General features: G+C 37.7%; 2 non-coding genes across 2 annotated transcripts; one reads left to right on the top strand and one right to left on the bottom strand.

Moving 5' to 3' along the window:
• Positions 1–797: 797 nt before the first annotated feature.
• On the bottom strand, positions 798–900 carry LOC136154874 (U6 spliceosomal RNA). Its single transcript, XR_010660580.1, has one exon. It is a non-coding gene; the product is annotated as a U6 spliceosomal RNA (small nuclear RNA).
• Positions 901–21,496: 20,596 nt separating this feature from the next.
• On the top strand, positions 21,497–21,568 carry TRNAG-CCC (transfer RNA glycine (anticodon CCC)). Its single transcript has one exon. It is a non-coding gene; the product is annotated as a tRNA-Gly (tRNA).
• Positions 21,569–21,801: the final 233 nt, after the last annotated feature.

Below are 21,801 nucleotides of genomic sequence, written 5' to 3'. Positions count from 1 at the left end.
TTTGCAAAAGCATCAGAGTACAAAAATGACTATTGAAGACAAAAGACTTAAAAAGCAAGGTTAAAAACCTGTTTACAATGAAATCGTCAAAGAAATTTGCTATTGTAGTGACATATAATATTAAAATAATAGCTAGAATTATGACTGATGACATCACACTGGGACATATTTAAATTTTAGAAATTCCATTTGATTTCCAGAACATTTATATTAATGACATTTATCTATACAATGCAACCTAAGAAGCTTTATCACTATTCATTTAACAATGCTTCCCATGTAATTTAACTTACCAAATAGGTCTTAATTAGTTTAATGTCTTTCTTTGATAAGCAGAGAAAACATCTTGAGGTGTTCCAGGGGTGTTCTAGAAAACCTCAAAGTTAGCTAGAGGTAAAAAAAACTTCATTTAGAATTTGATTTGGGGGAAGTTTGTCAATTATATTAAAAGTGTTAAAACAATCAAATAGGATCATAGGTCACTATGTAACAATACTTCGTTATCCACCCAAAAGTGATGAAAGATTTCAAATGCAAATACAGAAATTACAACAGTTTACTCAAAAGGTAACAAAAAAAACCTTTGCAATCTATTATCAAGAGCGTATTAATATCTGTTATCTGTTCAGTCAGCCAGTTGTCTTTCTCTCTCTCTCTCTCTATATATATATATATACATTCTTTTACATGTTCTTTTTCATTATGGTTTATCACAGGATATTGAATATAGTTCTCTATACTAGACAGTAGGACCCTGTTGTTTACCATTCTATATATAATAGCTTGCATCTGTTAATAAAAATATAGAATGCTTCTGAAATTTGTGTGTCATCCTTGCACAGGGGTCATGCTAATCTTCTCTGTGTGATTCCAATTTTAGTATATGTGCTGCCAAAGCCCACACTCTCTCTTTCTATTTTAAAACTACCTTTAGGAACTAAACAGACATTTCTCCAAAGAAGACATACAGATGGCTAACAAACACATGAAAAGATGCTCAACATCACTCATTATCAGAGAAATGCAAATCAAAACCACAATGAGGTACCATTACACGCCAGTCAGGATGGCTGCTATCCAAAAGTCTACAAGCAATAAATGCTGGAGAGGGTGTGGAGAAAAGGGAACCGTCTTATACTGTTGGTGGGAATGCAAACTAGTACAGCCACTATGGAGAACAGTGTGGAGCTATCTTAAAAAACTGGAAATAGAACTGCCATATGACCCAGCAATCCCACTTCTGGGCATACACACTGAGGAAACCAGATCTGAAAGAGACACATGTACCCCAATGTTCATCGCAGCACTGTTTATAATAGCCAGGACATGGAAGCAACCTAGATGCCCATCAGCAGATGAATGGATAAGGAAGCTGTGGTACATATACACCATGGAATATTACTCAGTCATTAAAAAGAATTCATTTGAATCAGTTCTAATGAGATGGATGAAACTGGAGCCCATTATACAGAGTGAAGTAAGCCATAAAGAGAAACACCAATACAGTATAGTTACGCATATATATGGAATTTAGAAAGATGGTAATGATAATCCTATATGCAAAACAGAAAAAGAGACACAGATGTACAGAACAGAATTTTGGACTCTGTGGGAGAAGGCAAGGGTGGGATGTTTCGAGAGAACAGCATTGAAACATGTATATTATCTAGGGTGAAACAGATCACCAGCCCAGGCTGGATGCATGAGACAAGTGCTCGGGCCTGGTGCACTGGGAAGACCCAGAGGAATCGGGTGGAAAGGGAGGTGGGAGGGGGGATCGGAATGGGGAATAAATGTAAATCCATGGCTGATACATGTCAATGTATGACAAAAACCACTACAATATTGTAAAGTAATTAGCCTCCAACTAATACAAATAAATGGGGGGAAAAAAAACTACTTTTAGGAAAAATTACTTTATCTTCCCGGAAATAAATGTGTTTCCATTCCTCATATCTTCTTTTTTCTTGAAAGATATTTTCTTTATTAATTTTAGTGGTTTTAATTACATATTTTAATTAGAATTCTCAACTGTTAAAAACCTCCGTTTCTGACAAAAACTAAGAAGTAAGCCATTATGAATATTTGCATTCTGTAGATTGGCAAACTTCTAAATACTACTTATGGTTTTTTAAAACTATGTGCTTTTTTTATAGAAGATATCTCCATGTGGCACCAAATATATTTACTAAATAGTCCTCAATATCTTTAGTTTCTCTGTAAAAAGAGGCTTATGTTTAGTAATTAATGTTACAGTATCTTATTAGGGGATGATCTAGATAGTCAATAAACTTCTGTCATTTACCTTAAATTAGCAAAACTCTAAAGTTTGAAGTTGCCAAAAAGATTTAGAGAAACTCTTAAGTAGACACACCATAAAACATGATTACTCTTAAAGAGTTCGCTTAAAAACTCTGAACACACACTTAATTTACTATTAAAAATTTTATTATATCAAGTCATTTTTCTGGCTGACAAATTTTCAACAGGTGTAATAAGATCTTATTTAACTTCTTATAAATCTAGGTAAAACAAAAGTATTATATTTAATGCTGATAACTCTAAAGACATATCTATATTAATAAAGAACTGAACTATCTAATACCAAACATTAATTCAATACTGAATATTTCCCAAATCTTGTGAAACTGAAATTCATTTTAATTTCTTTTATATTTCTGAGAATTTATCTAAGTGCTTAATTTTCTTTAAACCAATCAAATAAGACTCTTTTACAAATTAATTTTGACTATACCACACATCTACAACATACACATATATATATAGACACACACAAATAGAGATCCCTTAGTTCCAATTCCAAATTTTCAGCCTTGTCAGGTACAATAAAACAATACCCATTAGTTATAGAAAAGGTCGGATTTGAATTGGGTTTCTGGCAGATGGTCACTTATTTAGGTGGCTAACCACCCCCCTCCCTTTTTTTTTTTTACTAATATTTATTGAGAAGACACTGAAGACTTACATTTGTCCTTGACAAGTCAAGTTCCAAATGACCTATCTCCCTATTCATTTTCTTTCCATAAAAATTACATTCCTGAAATTTGCACTTTAAAAAGATGACCTAGATAAAACTTTCTGGAGAAGACCAAGTTTTACATCTCAAAGGCTCAGGGAGAGAAATGCAAGATCCTTCTAGGAGGGCTTTGTTCCCATAAGGCCAGAATTTTTTTTTTTTTTTAATACTTACAAACCTCTGAAGATAAATAGGGGAAATTTGGGTTAATTAGTGTTGATTGTTGCTCCAAACCCTTTGTGTCCAACCCTTTGCGATCCCATGGACTGTAGACCACCAGGCTCCTCTATCCATGGCATTCTCCAGGCAAGAATACTGAAATGGGTTGCCATTCCCTTCTCCAGGGGATCTTCCCAACCCAGGAATCAAACCCATGTGTCCTGCATTGCAGACCGATTTTTTTTTTTTTTTTTTTTTTTTTTTTTTTTTTTTTTTACCATTTGAGCCACCAGGGAAGACTAGGGGATGTTTGAGGGAAGGAAAACAAAACAAAAAAAAAAAAAGATTGATGGGCTTTGAATTGTTTCTCAAGCCATACCTCTGGTCCTGAAAAGAGTATATCTGTAAAACTGAGTACTGCTGTATTCAAGGAATTGAGTGCATGCATCCTTTGCCCAGTTGTATCTGACTCTCTGCAACCCTATGGACTGTAGCCCACCAGGCTCCTCTGTCCATGGGATTCTCTAGGCCAGAATACTGGAGTGGGATGCCATGCCCTCCTGCAGTGGACCTTCTCAACCCGAATCTGCCTGCATCTGCCTACATCTCCTGCACTGCAGGCAAATTCTTTACCACTGATCCACCTGGAAAGCCCATCAAGGAATTGAGTAGCCACATCCTTGGTGACTCAGCTGGTAAAGAATCTGCCTGCAAATGAGGGAGATTGGATTTGATCCCTGGGTTGGGAAGATCCCCTGGAGAAGGGCATGGCTACCCACTCCAGTATTCTGGCCTGGAGAATGCCATGGACTGTATAATTCATGGAATTGCAAAGAGTCAGACACAATTGAGCAATTTTCACTCACTTTCATAAACATCAAAGGATGGACATACCTGTCCACCTATGTTGGGGTGCTTTTCTTTCCCTCTGGGTATGTTTAGCTTGGAGGAGAAGGCCAACAAGTTCCTTATCAGGCTGTGAATATCAGCTGTGTTCACTAGTTTAATCAGACCAATGGCCTCCCATCAAGGTAATCCATTTACAAAAACTTTTGAGGATCCTCTCTGCATTTAAGGAATTCTTTAACCCTGGCCCTCAGTTCACCCCTTGACCCAAAGAGGATTGCCTACAGCCTCAAGTGGTCCCATTTCTAAAGGTAACTGCTTAACAGTCTCTTCAGAGTGGAAAAGCAATTCACACAGAAGATTATAAGAATGAGTACTCAAATAAAGGAGGACAGAGGGGAGTAGGAGCTATGTCAATCTTTCCGCCTTTTGTTTTAGATACTTTTTATATCTTTAATCATTCATTAGCCTTATACCCACAAATCCTTCAAAAAAGCTGTTTTGGAAATTAGAAGTCTTTGGGGACTTTGCATACCAATTAAAATAGGTACAAGTGTTTAAGATGAGCACTTTCTAAAATTTTAACAATTTCAAAGTCTTTCAAATTCTGAGGATCCTGTTGTCTATTGATGTTGTTCAGTCAGTAAGTCATGCATGCCAGGCTTCTCTGTCCTTCACTATCTCCTGGAATTTGTTCAAATTCATGTCCATTGAGTTGGTGATGCTATCTAACCATCTCATCCTCTGCCACCCTCTTGTCCTTTTGCCTTCAATCTTTCCCAGCATCAGGGAAATGAGTTTTCCATTGAGTTGGCTCTTTGCATCAGGTGGCCAAAGTATTGGAGTTTCACCTTCAGCATCAGTCCTTCCAATAAACTTTCATGGTTGTTTTCCTTCAGGACTGACTGGTTTGATCTCCTTGCAGTCTAAGGGACTTTCAAGAGTCTTCTCCAGCACCACAAATCAAAAGCATCAATTCTTCAGTGCTCAGACTTCTTTATGGTCAAACTTTCATATCCATACCTGATTACTGGAAAATTCATTAACTGTGACTGTACAGACCTTTGTTGGCAAAGTGATGTCTGTTGGAGTAGGATCTTAATAGCGACTCAACACAATAAGCCTTCTTGTAGCTAAACCAAGTATGTAAGAGGCTTCCTGCAAGAGATCACAAAGGATGCAGCCCTCACAAGATGCAGACATTTCACTCCCAAGGATGTTCTAAGAAAGTAAAGACCTTCATTGTACAAATGGAAACAACAAAGTTTGAGATGACAAAGGTTGCTTACAGACTGAGATCCCTTATGACAAACTCCCCTGAGAGTTGACTCTGTCAGACAAAGAATTTCTCAGTTTGGAATTCCAGTATACTGAGTGACTGCCAAATGTACATGCACCTTCTGTATGTTAGAGAGAAGTCTTCAGGATATATAACAAGATTAAAGGAAAACCTAATCAGACCAATAATTTTCCTCCATATGACCAAAGACACAAAAGACAGAAACAACAACAAGAAAACCTGACCGTGTCTGGGAGGAAAAGGATTAACAAACCTAGAATACTCTTCCACATTTCAAACCAAAAGTCACTGAATCCAAGGAGCTAACTCTACAAAAATTTATTCCCACTAACCTAATTTTAGAAAAGAGAACTCTTACCACTCTAATTTCCAGCAAACCCTGCAGGCAGAGGTCAAAGAAACTGACAAATATGGTAAGAATTTTTACCTTCTGCCAGCTTTCTCTAACTGCAATGCATAGAAACTAAATTTGGAATGTCAAACGAGTCTCATCTTGGCCATTTCAGGGCAAGAGTTCCTTTAATTCACAGTGTAAAAGGACTTGTGAATATAAATTCTCTAAACTGGGAAAATCCTCTTCAGTGTCTGTTAACTGAGGAGTCAGGTACCTTTTTATTCACAGCCAAATAAAACTCAGGATTGTCAACCAATAATTGGTAGATCTGAGAATAAGAGACGCTTATTCAATTTCATCTGGACATACATAAACCTGGTTGGGGTATTAAGTCAGAGGTTTTCTGACACCCCTCATTTCACTGTTTGGGAAACTCTTATCCACTTTAAAGTTGGTTTCTTGGAATGAAATTGTTAATGAAATTATATGGTGAACCCGTGTGCTGTTTGTGAGTTGAACTCCTCTAGATGTCACCCTAGAGTCTTTTCAGCTCTTTTATGTGTCTCAGCTTCTCCCTCATTCAGTCTAAAGCCACCATGGGGTGCTTAGAGTACTGCTTGGTCAACTTTCACATCGTGTGTCACTAGGTGAGCAAGTTTTTAATTAATGAGTGGTTTTCCCTGTTGGACCACTGCATGGTATGAGGACTTGCCTTCACCACTCCCATAAATTTCTCAATTTCCGAGAAAGCCATAATTGGCCAGAAAGAGCTGTGTCCCCTTTCCTTTTTTTTTTTTTTTTTAAGCAGAGAACTCTCATATGGTGTCTTCACTTTAATTCTGACAAATTCTATTAAGGTAGTCAAATTGAGAAAAGATGTTAGGCCTGTCTCCTACCTAATCACCAAGTCCAAACTACTCAGTGTCTTTCAATTGAGCAAATCTTCCCAGTGTTTCTCAATCACGCACTTTTTCCAGTGTCTCTAAACTGGGAAAATCCTCACTGGTCTGGACTTGCTGAGGAGGAGGATGAACATAGGACCAGGGCTCCTAGTATAATACAGTTCAGGTGGGAAGTATGTCTTGGGTCCCTTCATGGTTGCCAAAATCATCAACAACCAAAAATCCCCAAACAATGTGAGAACTATAAATTTCAGTTTTATTTTGGAACTTAACTGAGTACTATAGCCTGGGAGAGACAGCCTCCCAGATAGCTGTGAGGAACTGCTCCAAAGAATTAGGGGAGGAGCCAGTATATATATATTATTTGGGGGGAAAGCTGAGAAATACACATAGCTGTGGTTGTCTGAGGAGGACTTATAAATAGGTGAGAAAAGAAGTGACATGAAAAACAAAGGAAAAAGGGAAAGATATACCCATCTGAATGCAGAGGTCCAGAGAATGCAAGGAGAGATAAGAAAGATTTCTTAAGTGAACAATGCAAAGAAATAGAAGAAAGCAATAGAATGGAAAAGACGAAAGATCTCTTCAAGAAAATTGGAGATATCAAGGGAACATTTCATGCAAAACTGGGCATGATAAAGGAAAGAAACAGCAAGAACCTAACAGGGGCAGAAGAGATTAAGAACCGGTGGCAAGAATACACAAAAGAACTATATAAGAAAGATTTTAATGAACCAGATAACCACAATGATGTGGTCAACTTATCTAGAATTGGATATTATAGAGTGTGAAGTCAAGTGGGCCTTAGGAAGCATTGCTATGAGCAAAGCTAGTGGAGGTGATAGAATTTTAGCTGAGCTATTGAAAGTCCTAAATGATGATGCTGTTAAAGTGCTACACATATTGTCATCAAATTTGGAAAACTCAGCAGTGCCCAAAGTACTAGAAAAGGTCAGTTTTCATTCCTATCACAAAGAAGGGCAATGCCAAAGAATGTTCAAACTACCACACAATGTTGCTCATTTTACATGCTAGCAAGGTTATACTCAAAAACCTTCATGCTAGTCTTCAACATTACGTGAACCAAGAACTTCCAGATGTACAAACTGGGTTTAGAAAAGGCAGAGGAACCAGAGATCAAATTGCCAACATTCGCTGGATCATAGCAAAAGCAACGGAATTCCAAGGAAAATCTAATTCTGCTTCATTGACTATGCTAAATCATTTGACTATGTGGATTACAACAAACTGTGGAAAATTTTTCAAGTGATGGGAATACCAGAGCACCTTACCTGTCTCCCGAGAAACTGGTATGTAGGACAAGATGCAACAGTTAGAACTGGATGTATAACAATGGACGAGTACATCAAGGCTGTACATTGTCATCCTGCTCTTTTTTGCAGAGTACATCATGTGAAATGCTGGGCTAGTTGGATCACAAACTGGAATCAAGATTGCTGGGAGAAATAATCAATAACTTCAAAAAAGCAGATGATACCACTCTGGCAGAAAACAAAGAACTAAAAAGCCTCTTGATGAGGGTGAAAGAGGAGAGTGAAGAAGCTGGTTTGAAGCCCAACATTCAAAAAATGAATATCATGGCATCCAGTCCCATCCCTTCATGGCAAATAGATGGGAAAACGATGGAAACAGTGACAGATTTTATTTTCTTGGGCTCCAACATCACTGCAGATGGTGACTGTGGCTATGAAATTAAAAAGACATTTGTTCCTTGGCAGAAAAGCTATGACAAACCGATAGAGTGTATTAAAAAGCAGAGACAATTACTTTGCCGACAAAGGTCCATATAGTTGAAGCTGTAGTTTTTCTAGTAGTCATGTATGGATGTGAGAGTTGGACTATAAAAAAGGTTGAGTGCTGAAGAACTGATGCTTTTGAATTGGGGTGCTGGAGAAGACTGTTGGGAGTCCTTTGGGCAGCAAGGAGATGAAACCAGTCAATCTTAAAGGAAATCAACCCTGAATGTTCATTGGAAGGACTGATGCTGATGCTGAAGTGCTGATATTTTGGGCACCTGATGTGAAGGGCTGAATCATTGGAAAAGTCCCTGATGCTGGAAAGTTTGACGTCAAGAGGAGAAGGCAGCAGCATTGGATGAGATGGTTAGATATCATCACTGACTCAATGGACGTGAGTTTGAGCAAGTTCTGGGAGAAAATGAAAGATGGGAAAGTCTGGCATACTGCAGTTCATGGGGTTGTAAAGAGTTGGTCACGACTTAGTGACTGAACTACAAAGCATACAGCTCAGTAAAATGTTACTTCTAGTCTTGAAGTTCAGGTATCTCAATTATTTTAGTGCTTTTTTATGTATGGGAATATGGAAGAATCTGGGGTCAGTGAAATTTTTCCTTAGATATGCATTGCATCTTAACTATCTAGGGGCCCATATATACAAAACATAGAATGCTTCATCCTAAATTCCTTTCAGTGTGTGCTGTAGGTCAGTGACTGCAACAGCTAATGACTTGGTACTTGATAACTTGAATGGCAGGTGATATATATATATATATATATATATATATATATATATATATATATATATTTTTACAAATTGAGTATATTAATAAAGTATGAATAGAAGTGTGCTTACTTAACATGGTAAAGAAATCTGTATCAAACCAAAAGCAACCTCTTGCTATACCTGGCATTCCCATGAAACATAAGAACAGGAGAAGAATGCTTATTATCACAACTGTTTGATACTGTTCTGGAAGTACTAGGCAATGCAATTAGACTTTCCTTACTTTGGGGCCAAAGCCAGCCTTGCTCGTTCTCTCTGAGGCAATTGGTCCCCATGGACATCCTCATCCATTAACCATATCTTAACCCTCTCCCTCTAGTGTATAAGCAACCTTCCAGCTCTGTAAACTTTAGGCATGTTTCCCACTTTCAGTATTTTCCTTTCTTGGCACTTGCCTCTTCCAAAGTATAGCATTTCTCTGTATAAACACTCCACCCTTCCTAGTGTAAATATAGTTTCTCTTTTCTGCTGTTGTAAAAAATTAGTGATAAACCTTCCCCTCTCTATTTACCTCCACCTCTTTCCCTGTTGCTGTCTTGCCCCAGCCCTTCCCTTTTTTCATTCTCTAATCCTTTCCCTCTTCCCTGAGGTTTTTATAACTTTTATCTCTACATCAGTCTCCAAAATAAGTTATCTCTCTAACTCCTCCACCGTATACTTTATCCCTGAGCTTTCCAAGAGCTTCTTTCAACTGGGTTAGGAAGAGGTCAGGTTAATAGTGCAGTTGTAGATTTAGTCAGTATTCAGGTTACCTGGCGGGGAAGGCAATGGCACCCCACTCCAGTACTCTTGCCTGGAAAATTCTATGGATGGAGGAGCCTTGGTGGGCTGCCGTCTATGGGGTCGCATAGAGTCAGACACAACTGAAGTGACTTAGCAACAGCAGCAGCAGCAGCAGCAGCAGCAGCAGCAGGTTACCTGGATGCCTTTTCAGGCTACACACACCTGTTCCCTGTTTAACAAATACGGTAGAAGACTGGTATAAGGTGAAATGGAGTACTTTATGTTTTTGGATAGGTGATCCTTAAAAAATCCACAGTTACTCTTAAGATAAAAAAGTGTGAAAATATGAACAAACTCACGAAATAGTAATTAACATACTTTTTCAGGTAGGAGTATATCTAGCAAAATTTATAATTGTGTATAACTATATTATTTTTAATTTTTTTAATTGTGTATACCTATATTAATTATTCTGTTTCAAACCACGTTACTTTTATTAGAACATTTGATATGTTACTTCTTTAATCCATAAAATTACATTCAGATACTTAGTGTGTGTCTTAGTTGTAATTTTATATCAAAAGAGATTGTTTTCAATTTATTTTTCATACTTACACATTTTAATATATTATTATTTTTGACTAATACTTTCCCCAGCATTTTACTATGAATATATTCAAATTTATAATCATGTTCAAAGCATAACAGAGTAAAATGTGAAAAAACAGTACAGTGAGCAGCCATATACACCCCACCTGGGTTTTACAATTCACATTTAGCTGTATCTACTTTATCAGATCTCTATCCATATATCCATTTATCAATCCATTCATGCATCATTTGTTTATTACATGCTTCAAAGTATGTTTCAGACATTAGTATATTTCATGCCTAAACATTTCTGCTTGCAGTTTTGAAAGGATAAGATGGTTGTTTGTGTATTGACATATAAAGATATCCATGATACAGTAAACTGAAAAAAAAAGCTTATAAAAAACACCATTTATGTTAAATGCAAGGATTATGTAGACATAAGAATTTAGTTGCCTAAACAATAGACATTTACACCTTATTCCTTCTTATCAGAACTTCACTTTTGTTCAGTGTGGCAATGTGTCAAGGCCCAAATATTGAATCATCATTGATTCAAGTCAATCATAGCAATCTTATTTTCTAATTTTCCAGCTTCTTTCTTGACAGAGATAGCCATATGATCCAGTTCTGGCCAATGAGAGCAAAAATGAAGTCATCCAGGGAAACTTTTTGGAAAGTGTTTGCTTGATTAGATAAAACAGGGAAATTTGGCTTGCGTGGCTTTCCCCCTTCCCAATAATCTTCTTACCTTGAATGTAGGCATCATATCTAGAGGTGCAACAACCATCTTGCAACCATGAGAAGAAAAAGATGAGGACAAAAGCCCATGAACGAAGGATAGTCTTCTCATGTTTTCTGTGTAATTTTAAAAATAATCATTCACATACATTATTGTAACATATGAAAAAGAATGCCTTCATTAAAATGGGGATGCAGTATCAGCACTAACTTAATTCAAAGCCAATTTTAGAGTTTTAACTGTGAAAGTGTGTGAAAAAGTAGTGAAGTGTGAAAAATAAAATTAACTGCATTTTATTAGATTAGTAGTTGGTCTAATCCTGATAAAACAGAGCCTGAGACAAGGACTTTCATATATGTTGATGTTGGGAGGTGACTTCAGGCAACAGGAGTAGGAAACCAGGAAGAATGAAGCAGAAATGGTAGGAAAGTCATTGTTGTTGTTCAGTTGCTCAGTCATGTCTGACTTTTTGCGACTCCATGGACTGCAGCATGCCAGGCTTCCCTGTCCTTCACTATCTCCCAGAGCTTGTGTTCTGTGTCCTTTGAGTCAGTGATGCCATCCAACCATCTCATCCTCTGTCATCCCTTTCTCCTGGCTTCAGTCTTTCCCAGCATCAAGATCTTTTCTAATGAGTTGGCTCGTCTCATCAGGTGGCCAAAATATTGGAGCTTAGAAGGTTATGTTTTCAAGCTGTAAAACTGGGGATAGATCTCACTGAGGAACCACACAGAATATACATGTAGAATCATCCTTTGGAGGGACAGAAGACTGTAATGTTTCTCTACAGCTCCCATATCTCATTGTTCAAGGGTCACTACATGGAGCATTCAATTCATTGCACTTCCAAACTTATGCATGCTTCAAAATGGCAGAACAGATTCCTACAGGCCTATGACAGAAAGTGAGATACATCATAGTATAGACAAGTGATATCAGGTTTGACATGCTTGTAGAATGTTAGGGTTAGGAGGATGTGAGGCAGGGCATGAAAGGTGTTTGATGCCCAGTCCACATACACGATGATAGAGATCTGAAAAATAGTGGTAGCACTGGGAGTGCCAAGGAAGCAAATTTTCTTTCATTTTTCTTTACATTTATAAAAAGAGAGGCAACTTTGTGAAGTGAATAGGCACAAGAATTTTGGATCAGAATACCTGCATATGAAACTCAATTCCACCATTTACTTCTCACTTGACTTTTGTCAAGTTACAAAACTTCTCTGTGCCTCAGTTTCATTATTTGTGAAACAGAGACAATAAGAATACCTTCCTTATAGAGTTGTGAGGACCACAGTTAAATGTTAGCTACTAATATTTATAACAGAAATACAGATTTGCTATAAAGAATCAGAATATATAAATATATAAAATACAAAGTTGTGTCCTTTATTTGTTAGAATACTGTTGTTTTCAAGTAAGAGAAAATCTACCTACACTGCCACTGAAGCATTGGAGATCAAAAGTTCCATAAATGGGATATTGAGATGGGAGGCTTTAGGCTCACACAGTTGAAGGGGGACTTAAAACTATTCTGTCAGCGAAGTCAGGTCAAATGGCCAAGGGAGACTGAGGTGTGAAATGGAACTCAGATAAACTAAATGGTGAATGTTAGTATTTGGCTAGCCAAGGGGAGGTGCTCCTTTCCTTGCCTCCTTCTTTTTTTACTTCTGCCTCTTTTTCTGGCACTTTACTATCTTGCTTTTTAGCAGCAATACCTCCTCTTTTGTAACTAGGAAATGGGAGAATACGGGGCTGCTCTAGAAGAATTATTTTGGCTCAGTTGACAAAAAGAACTAAACAAATATGATATCTAGTCAATGTTTGCTCTGAATAAATTCATCTGAAAAGTGCACTTTTGAAAAGAAAACAAAACCTATGCAATTAGATTGTCATTAAAATTACATCAGAACAAAATGTGCCTGTAGGTCTCTGCATTTCTTCCCACCTTTCCCCAACATCTCATTTTAGAAAGAAAGATTGTGAATAAGGAAATGAGGAAGGATAGAAAGGGATACACTGAGGAATGAAAAATAGCACCTCTCCTCTTACTCTAAGTAATTTGCAATATGAAAAGCACCATATAAGAATCATTTTAAAGTAAGTTTCCTCTATCAATAAGATTGGGAAAAGAGAACAGTGTGAGTGGACATAACAAAGGTGGGCAGAGGGACTAAATTTCCTATACTTTGCTGTCCCTTAGGATGAGTACATGATTAACTAATATCTGAGTTACTTGTGTGTAAATTTAGTCCAGCTCTCCAAATTATTTTCTACCTGTTTGTGTATGAATTATTGTAAAACTTCACTTCTTTAAAATATATGAAATGAGTAAGAAATTAAAGCTCAGGAAGAAACAAGACCACCTCACTTCTTCTATGTTTTGACCCTCTTGGGACATACAATTCATTGATCTACCAATATTTTACTGGCTGGCCTTCATCCAACTGATGTCTTCCCTTCCCTCCTTATTCAGTTTAAATTTCATTGATAATTGGTAGCCACTTCTTTGCAACACTCTCAACTCACTTGCTCCACTTTTACTTTAACATTATTGTTGTTGTTCAGTCACTAAGTCATGTCTGAATCTTTGCAACCCCATGAATTGTAGCTCACCAGGCTCCTCGGTCCTCCACTATCTCCCAGAGTTTGCTCAAACTCATGTCAATTGATTCGATGGTGTTAACTAATCATCCCATCTTCTGCTGCCCTCTTCTTCTTTTGCCTTCAATCTTTCCCAGCATTAGGGCCTTTTCCAATGAGTGGGCATATAGCATCAGCTGGCCAAAGTATTGTAGCTTCAGCTTCAGTAACAGTCCTTCAAAATGAATACTGAGGGGGGATTCAGGAAGATGGCGGAGGAATAGGATGGGGAGACCACTTTCTCCCCCACAAATTCATCAAAAGTTCATTTGAACGCTGAGCAAATACCACAAAACAACTTCTGAATGCTGGTGGAGGACACCAGGTAGCCAGAAAGGCAGCCCATTGTCTTCAAAAGGAGGTAGGACAAAATATAAAAGATAAAAAGAGAGAGAGAAGAGTTAGGGATGGAGACCCATCCCAAGGAGGGAGTCTTAAAAGAGAAGTTTTCAAACACCAGGAGGCCCTCTTGCTGGCGGGTCTGTGGGGAGTTCTGGAATCTCAGAGGGCAACATAACTGGGAGGGAAAAAGAAATAAATAAAACCCTCAGATTATGGGTCTAATTACAACTCTCAGAGGAGAAGAAGCCCAGACACTCGTATCTGCCACCAGCAAGCGGGGGCTGAACAGGGAGACCTATATATAGAAAACTATAAAATACTGATGAAAGAAATGAAAAATGACTCAAATAGATGGAGAAATATACAATGTTCATGGATTGTAAGAATCAATATACTGAAAATGAGTATACTACTGAAAGGAATCTATAGATTCAATGCAATCCCTAGCAAGCTACCAATGGTATTTTTCACAAAACTAGAACAAATAATTTCACAATTTGTATGGAATTACAAAAACCCTTGAATAGCCAAAGCAATCTTGAGAAAAAAGAGTGGAACTAGAGGAATCAACCTACCTGACTTCAGGCTATCCTACATAGCAACAGTCATCAAGACAGTATGGTACTGGCACAAAGACAGAAACATAGATCAATGGAACAAAATTGGTTCTGGTTTTTTAAACCAAAATTATCTCTGGTGTTTTAGAAAACCCAGAGATAAATCCACGTACCTATGGACACCTTACCTTTGACAAAGGAGGCAAGAATATATAATGGAGAAAAGACAATCTCTTTATCAAGTGGTGCTGGGAAAACTGGTCAACCACTTGTAAAAGAATGAAACTAGAACACTTTTTAACATCATACACAAAAAGAAACTCAAAATGGATTAAAGATCTAAATGTAAGACCAGAAACTATAAAACTCCTAGAGGAAAACATAGGCAAACCACTCTGATGTAAATCATAGCAGTATCCTCTATGACCCACCTCCCAGAATATTGGAAATAAAAGCAAAAATATACAAATGGGACCTAATTAAATTTAAAAGCTTTTGTACAATTAAGGAAACTATAAGCAAGGTGAAAAGACAGCCTTCAGAATGGGAGAAAATAATAACAAATGAAGCAACTGACAAAGAATTAATCTCAAAAATATACAAGCAACTTGTGCAGCTCAGTTCCAGAAAAATAAGCGACCCAATTAAAAAATAGGCCAAAGAACTAAACAGGCATTTCTCCAAAGAAGGCATACAAATGGCCAACAAACACATGGGAAAATGCTCACCTTCACTTATTGTCAGAGAAATGCAAATCAAAACCACAATGAGCTACCATCTCTCACTAGTCAGAATGGCTGTTATCCAAAAGTCTACAAATAATAAATGCTGGAGAGGGTGTGGAGAAAAAGGAACCCTCTTACACTGCTGGTGGGAATGCAAACTAGTACAGCCACTATGGAGAACAGTGTGGAGATTCCTTAAAAACCTGGAAATATAACTGTCATACGACCCAGCAATCCCACTGCTGGGCATACACAGAATTGAAAGAGACACGTGTACCCCAATGTTTATCGCTGCACTGTTTACAATAGCCAAGACATGGAAGCAACCTAGATGTCCATCAGCAGATGCATGAATGGGAAAGTTGTGGTACATATACACAGTGGAATATTACTCGGCTATTAAAAAGAATGTATTGGAATCAGTTCTGATGAGGTGGATGACACTGAAGCCTATTATACAGAGCGAAGTAAGTCAGAAAGAAAAGCACCAATACAGTATATTAACACATATATGTGAAATTTATAAATATGGTAATGATGACCCTATATGTGAGACAGCAAAAGAGACACAGATGTAAAGAACAGAATTTTGGACTCTGTGGGAGAAGGTGAGGTTGAGATGATTTGAGAGAATAGCACTGAAATATGTATATTATCATATGTGAAATAGATTGCCAGTCCAGGTACAATGCATGAGGCAGGGTGCTCAGGGCTGGTGCACTTGGATGACCCTGAGAGATGGGCTGGGGAGGAAGGTGGGAGGGAGGGTCAGGATGGGGAACACATTTATACCCATGGCAGATTCATGTCAATGTATGGCAAGACAAATACAATATTGTAATTAGCCTCCAATTAAAATAAAAATTAAAAAATTAATACTGAGGGTTTATTTCCTTTAAAATTGACTTGTTTGATCTTCCTGTCCAAGGGGCTCTCAAGAATTTTCTCCTGCATCACAGTTCAAAAGCATCAATTATTCAGCACTCAACCTTCTTTATTGTCCAATTCTCACATCCATACATGACTACTGGAAAAACCATAGCTTTGACTATATGGACCTTTGTCAGCAAAATGTCTTTGCTTTTAATAAACTGTCTAGGTTTGTCATAGCTTTCCTTCCAAGGAGCAAGCATCTTTTGATTTCATGGCTGCAGTCACCACATGCAGTAATTTTGGAGCCCAAGAAAATTGACCATGAGATCAGTCTTAAAAAAAATTGTTCCTGAGATTTTTGAAACCTTGAATCAAAGCCTGTGTGTTTGAAGCAGAGTCTTGAATTCCTCTCATATGGGCACATGACTACTGCAAAAACCATAGTTTTGACTAACAGACCTTTGTCAAAAATGTGATATCGGTGCTCTTTATTCACTGTGTAAGTTTGTCTTAGCTTTCCTTCCAAGGGGCAATTGTATTTTAATCTCATGGATGCAGTCATTGTCCATAGTAATTTTGGAGCCCCAAAAAAGAAAACCTTTCACTGCTTCCTCTTTTTTCCCCTTCTATTTGCCATGAAGTGATTGGACCAAGTGCCATGATCTTAGTTTTTCTTTAATGTTGTATCTCAAGCCGGCTTTTTTACTCTGTTCTTTCTCACTCATTAGGAGGTTATTTAGTTCCTCTTCACCTTCCGTCATTAGAGTGGTATCACCTGCATATCTGATATTGTTGATATTTCTCCCAGCAATGTTGAATCCAGCTTGTGATTCATCCAGCCTAGCATTTTGCATAATATACTCTGCATATACGTTAAATCAGCAGGGTAACAATATATAGCCTTGCCATACATTGCTTTCCCAATTTTGAACCAGTCAGTCGTTCCATGTCTGGTTCTAACTGTTGCTTATCAACCTGCATACAAGTTTCTCAGAAGACAGGTAAGGTGGTCTAGTACTCCCATCTCTTTAAGAATTTTCCACAGTTTGTTGTGATCCACACAGTCAAAGGCTTTAGTGTAGTCAATGAAACAGAAGTAGCTTTTTTTCTGGAACTCCCTTGCTTTATTCATGATCAAATGAATGTTATCAAATTGATCTCTGTCTGGTTCCCCTGCCTCTTCAAAACCCAGCTTGTCCATCTGGAAGTACTATGTTCACGTATTTTTGAAGCTTAGCTTGAAGGTTTTTGAGCATAACCTTGATAGCATGTAAAATGAGCACAATTGTATGGTAGTTTGAACATTATTTGGCATTGCTCATCTTTAGTATTGGAATGAAAATTGACATTTTCTATTCCTGTGGCCACTCCTATGTTTTCCAAATTTGCTGGCATATTGAGTGCAGCACTTTCACAGCATCATCTTTTAGGATTTTTCAATAGCTCAACTGGAATTCTGTCCCCTCCACTAGCTTTGTTCAAACTAATGCTTCCTAAGGCTCACTTGACTTCATACTTCAGGAGGTCCAACTGTAGGTGAGTAATCACACCATCATGGTTATCTGGTTCATTAAGTCTTTCTTGTATAGTTCTGTGTATTCTTGCCACCTCTTCTTAATCTCTTCTGCCTGTGTTAGATCCTTATTTTTTCTGTCCTTTATCATGCCCAGCCTTGCATGAAATGTCCCCTTGATATCTCCAATTTTCTTGAAGAGATCTCTTGTCTTTTCCATTTTATTGTTTCCCTCCATTTCTTTGCATTGTTCATTTAAGAAGGCCTTCTTATCTCTCCTTGCTTTCTCTGGACCTCTGCATTCAGTTGGGCGTATCTTTCCCTTTCTCCCTAGCCTTTTGCTTCTCTTCTTTCCTCAGATATTTGTAAAGCCTCGTCAGATAACCATTTTGCCTCCTTGCATTTCTTTTTCTTTGGTGTGGTTTTGGTCACTGCCTCCTATACAATGTTATAAATCTCTAGTCCATAGCTCTTCAGGCAGTCTGTCTACTAGATCAAGTCCCTTGAATCTATTCATCACCTCCACTGTATAATCATAAGGGGTTTAATTTAGATTGATGTTCAATCTTGACATCTCTTGCTTGACCACATCCAATTTACCTTGATTCATGGACCAAGCATTCCAGGTTCCTATGCAATATTGTTCTTTACAGCAATGGACTTTACTTTCAGCAACAGACATATTCACAGTTAAGCGTCATTTCTGCTTTGGCCCAGCTGCTTCATTCTTTCTGGAGAATTATTAATCGCCTTCTGCTCTTCCCAGTAGCATATTGGACTCCCCTAGTGGGGAGGGGCTCACCTTCTGGCTTCATATATTTTTGCCTTTTTGCACTGTTCATGGTGTTCTCCACCCAAGAAAACTGGAGTGGGTTGTCATTTCCTTCTCCAATGGACCACATTTTGTCAGAACCCTTCACTATGACCTGTCCATCTTGGACAGCATCTGCATAGCATGGCCCATAACTTCATTGAGTTATACAAGTCCCTTCACTATGACAAGGCAGTGATCCATGAAAGGGTTGCTTTGTCATTCTTACTTGCAAAAGTCCAATCCTAGTTAAGTCCAACACTGGCACAGTAGGCTAATTATGATTGAAGTAAAGCCTAATTGTGCTTTCTGGTAGCACTTGAAATGGCTTCAAAGCTTCATGGACCTTTAATGCTGCCTGGTGATCACACATATTTCACATGTCCAGTCACCCACCCATCACCTAGATCAGACCTTTCTCCTCAAGACTTGACATTTCATTTTCTGGGGCCTCCTGAATCTGTTAAAGCCTAATTGTGCTTTCTGGTAGCACTTGAAATGGCTTCAAAGCTTCATGGACCTTTAATGCTGCCTGGTGATCACACATATTTCACATGTCCAGTCACCCACCCATCACCTAGATCAGACCTTTCTCCTCAAGACTTGACATTTCATTTTCTGGGGCCTCCTGAATCATCATCAGTTCTAGTAGATCTCTATTATTATGTCTTTATTGTTGCATTCTGTGTCTTTTCCACTTGTCATCCAATTAAGCATGAGCTAGACATTCTCATTGAGTTCTCCATTCTCTTACTTTCCCTTCTGCCTGACACTTTGGCTCAGATGGTAAAGAATCTGCCTGCAATGCAGGAGACGCAGGTTGGATCCTTGGGTCTAGAAGATCTCCCAGAGAAGGGAATGACAACCCACTCCAGTATTCTTGCCTGGAGAATCCCATGGACAGAAGAGCCTGGCATGCTACGGTCAGTCCATGGTGTTGTAAAGAGTCAGACAGGACTGAGTGACTAACAATTTTCTGTATCATTTCTTCTAACTTCTCTTCCGGATTACTAATTTTTTCTTAACTCCTTAATCAGTTGTTAAATCTGTTCATGGAGTTATTTTTTCCCTTTCCTTTTTATTTTGAAACAATCTCAATCTCACATGAAACTTGAAATTACAGTACAAATATGTTTTTTCTAACCTATTTGAGATCAAGTTGCCAACAAGATGCTTTACCAGCTTTCAATATTTTAGTGTGTTTTCATAAAAGCAAAGGGCTTTTTTTTACACAAGTACCATTAAAATTAGGGAATCATCTTTAATACATTAATCCTCAGATCCAATTCAAATTTCTCCAGGTTCCTAATATCTTTCTTTAGAGCAAAATGACCCAGTGCAGTATCATGTGCTGAATTATTGGTTTCCTTAGATTTTTTTTTTTTTTTCTGTCTGGAATAGTTTCCTAGTCTCTCCTTGACTTTCATAAGCTTGCTGTATTTGAAGTTTAATGAATGGTTATGGTGTAGAATGTTCCCTGATTTGGGTTTTTCTATTTTCTTCATGATTAGGTATATATTATGCACCTTTGACAGTAATATCACAGAGATGATGCTGTATTCTTATTGAATCCTATCAGGTGTCACTAAATTTTACTTAACCAAAAATAGAGTTATCATATGAGCCAACAATCCTACTCCTGGGCATGTATCCTGAAGAGATTAAAACTTTAATTCAAAAAGAGATGAAAGGTTGTTGCTGAACCTCGAAAAGATGCCAGGATTCTTGGCCTCCGGAAGAGAAGAATTCAATCTGGGGCCAGAGACGAGACTTGATCGTTCAGAGCTTTTGTGTAATAAATTTTTATTAAAGTATAAAGGAGATAGAGAAAGCTTCTGACATAGACATTGGAAGGGGACAGAAAGAGTACCCCCTTGCTAGTGTTAGCAATGGAGTTATATACTCTCCAATGAATCCAAAGAGTGTCTGGAGGTTGTAAAGACCTCACCAGACCTACTTTCATAATTTACATTTTAAGATAACAGGATTAGCCAGAAGGTTGAATCCAGAGACTGTCCTCAGGCAGGATACATTATTGTTATATAATCCTTTGTAAAGACCAGACCTACTCCCATAATTTACATTTTAAGATAACAGGATTAGCCAGAAGGTTTACTCCAGAGACTATCCTCAGGCAGGATGCATTATTGTTATATAATCCTAAGGAATGTAGAGGAAAGAAAAAAAAGTTTGTCCTTTCTTCCTCCTTGAGAATTCCAGACCCCTCTCTCCTTGGGGACCCCTAGACTTCTTATCAACCTGCCTAGGAAATGACTCAGATACATGCATCCCAATGTTCATTGCAGCATTATTTACAGTAGCCAAGACACAGAAGTCACCTAAATGTCCATTGACAAGAAGAATGGATAAAGAAGATGTGGTACATGTATACAACAGAATAGTACTCAGCCATAAAAAATGAAATAATGCCATTTGCAGAAACATGGATGGACCTAGAGATTGTCATACTGAATGAAGTAAGCCAGACAGAGAAAGACAAATATCATATGTTACCACTTATAGGTGGAATCTAAAAACTGATGCCAAATGAACTTATTCATGAAACAGAAATAGACTCACAGACATAGAAAACAAACTCATGGTTAACAAAGGGGATAGTGGTAGTGGGGGAGAGATAAATCAGCAGTTTGGGGTTAACATATACAAACTACTATATATAAAGTAGGTAATCAGCAAGGACCTACTCAATACCTTGTCACAATTTATAATGGAAAAGAATCTGAAAAATCATGTATATATATGTAAACGTATGACCAAATTACTTTGTTGTACACCTGAAACTAAGATAGCATAGTAAATTAACTATATTTTAATTTAAAAATGATACCAGGACTTCCCTGGTGGTCCAGTGGCTAAGACTCTGCACTCCCAATGCAGGGGCCTAGGTTCAATGCCTGGTCAGGGAACTAGAATCCACATGCTGTAATTAAAGATCCTGCATGCATCTATGAAGACCCAGTGTAGCCAAATAAATAAACAGATAAAAATAAACATAAAAAACTACAAAAAACTTAAAAAACTCTCCTAGTATCTCTAATAACTAGTTGTACATTCTTTAAGATTTGTCTTATAGAGACAAATCATATGAAAATAATGACAGTTTTATGTATTCTTCTGTGCTGTGATTGTGCTTAGTCGC

This window comes from Muntiacus reevesi, chromosome X, assembly GCF_963930625.1.
Source record: "Muntiacus reevesi chromosome X, mMunRee1.1, whole genome shotgun sequence".
Classification (NCBI taxonomy): domain Eukaryota; kingdom Metazoa; phylum Chordata; class Mammalia; order Artiodactyla; family Cervidae; genus Muntiacus; species Muntiacus reevesi.
This window is presented reverse-complemented; position numbering and strand designations above follow the sequence as displayed.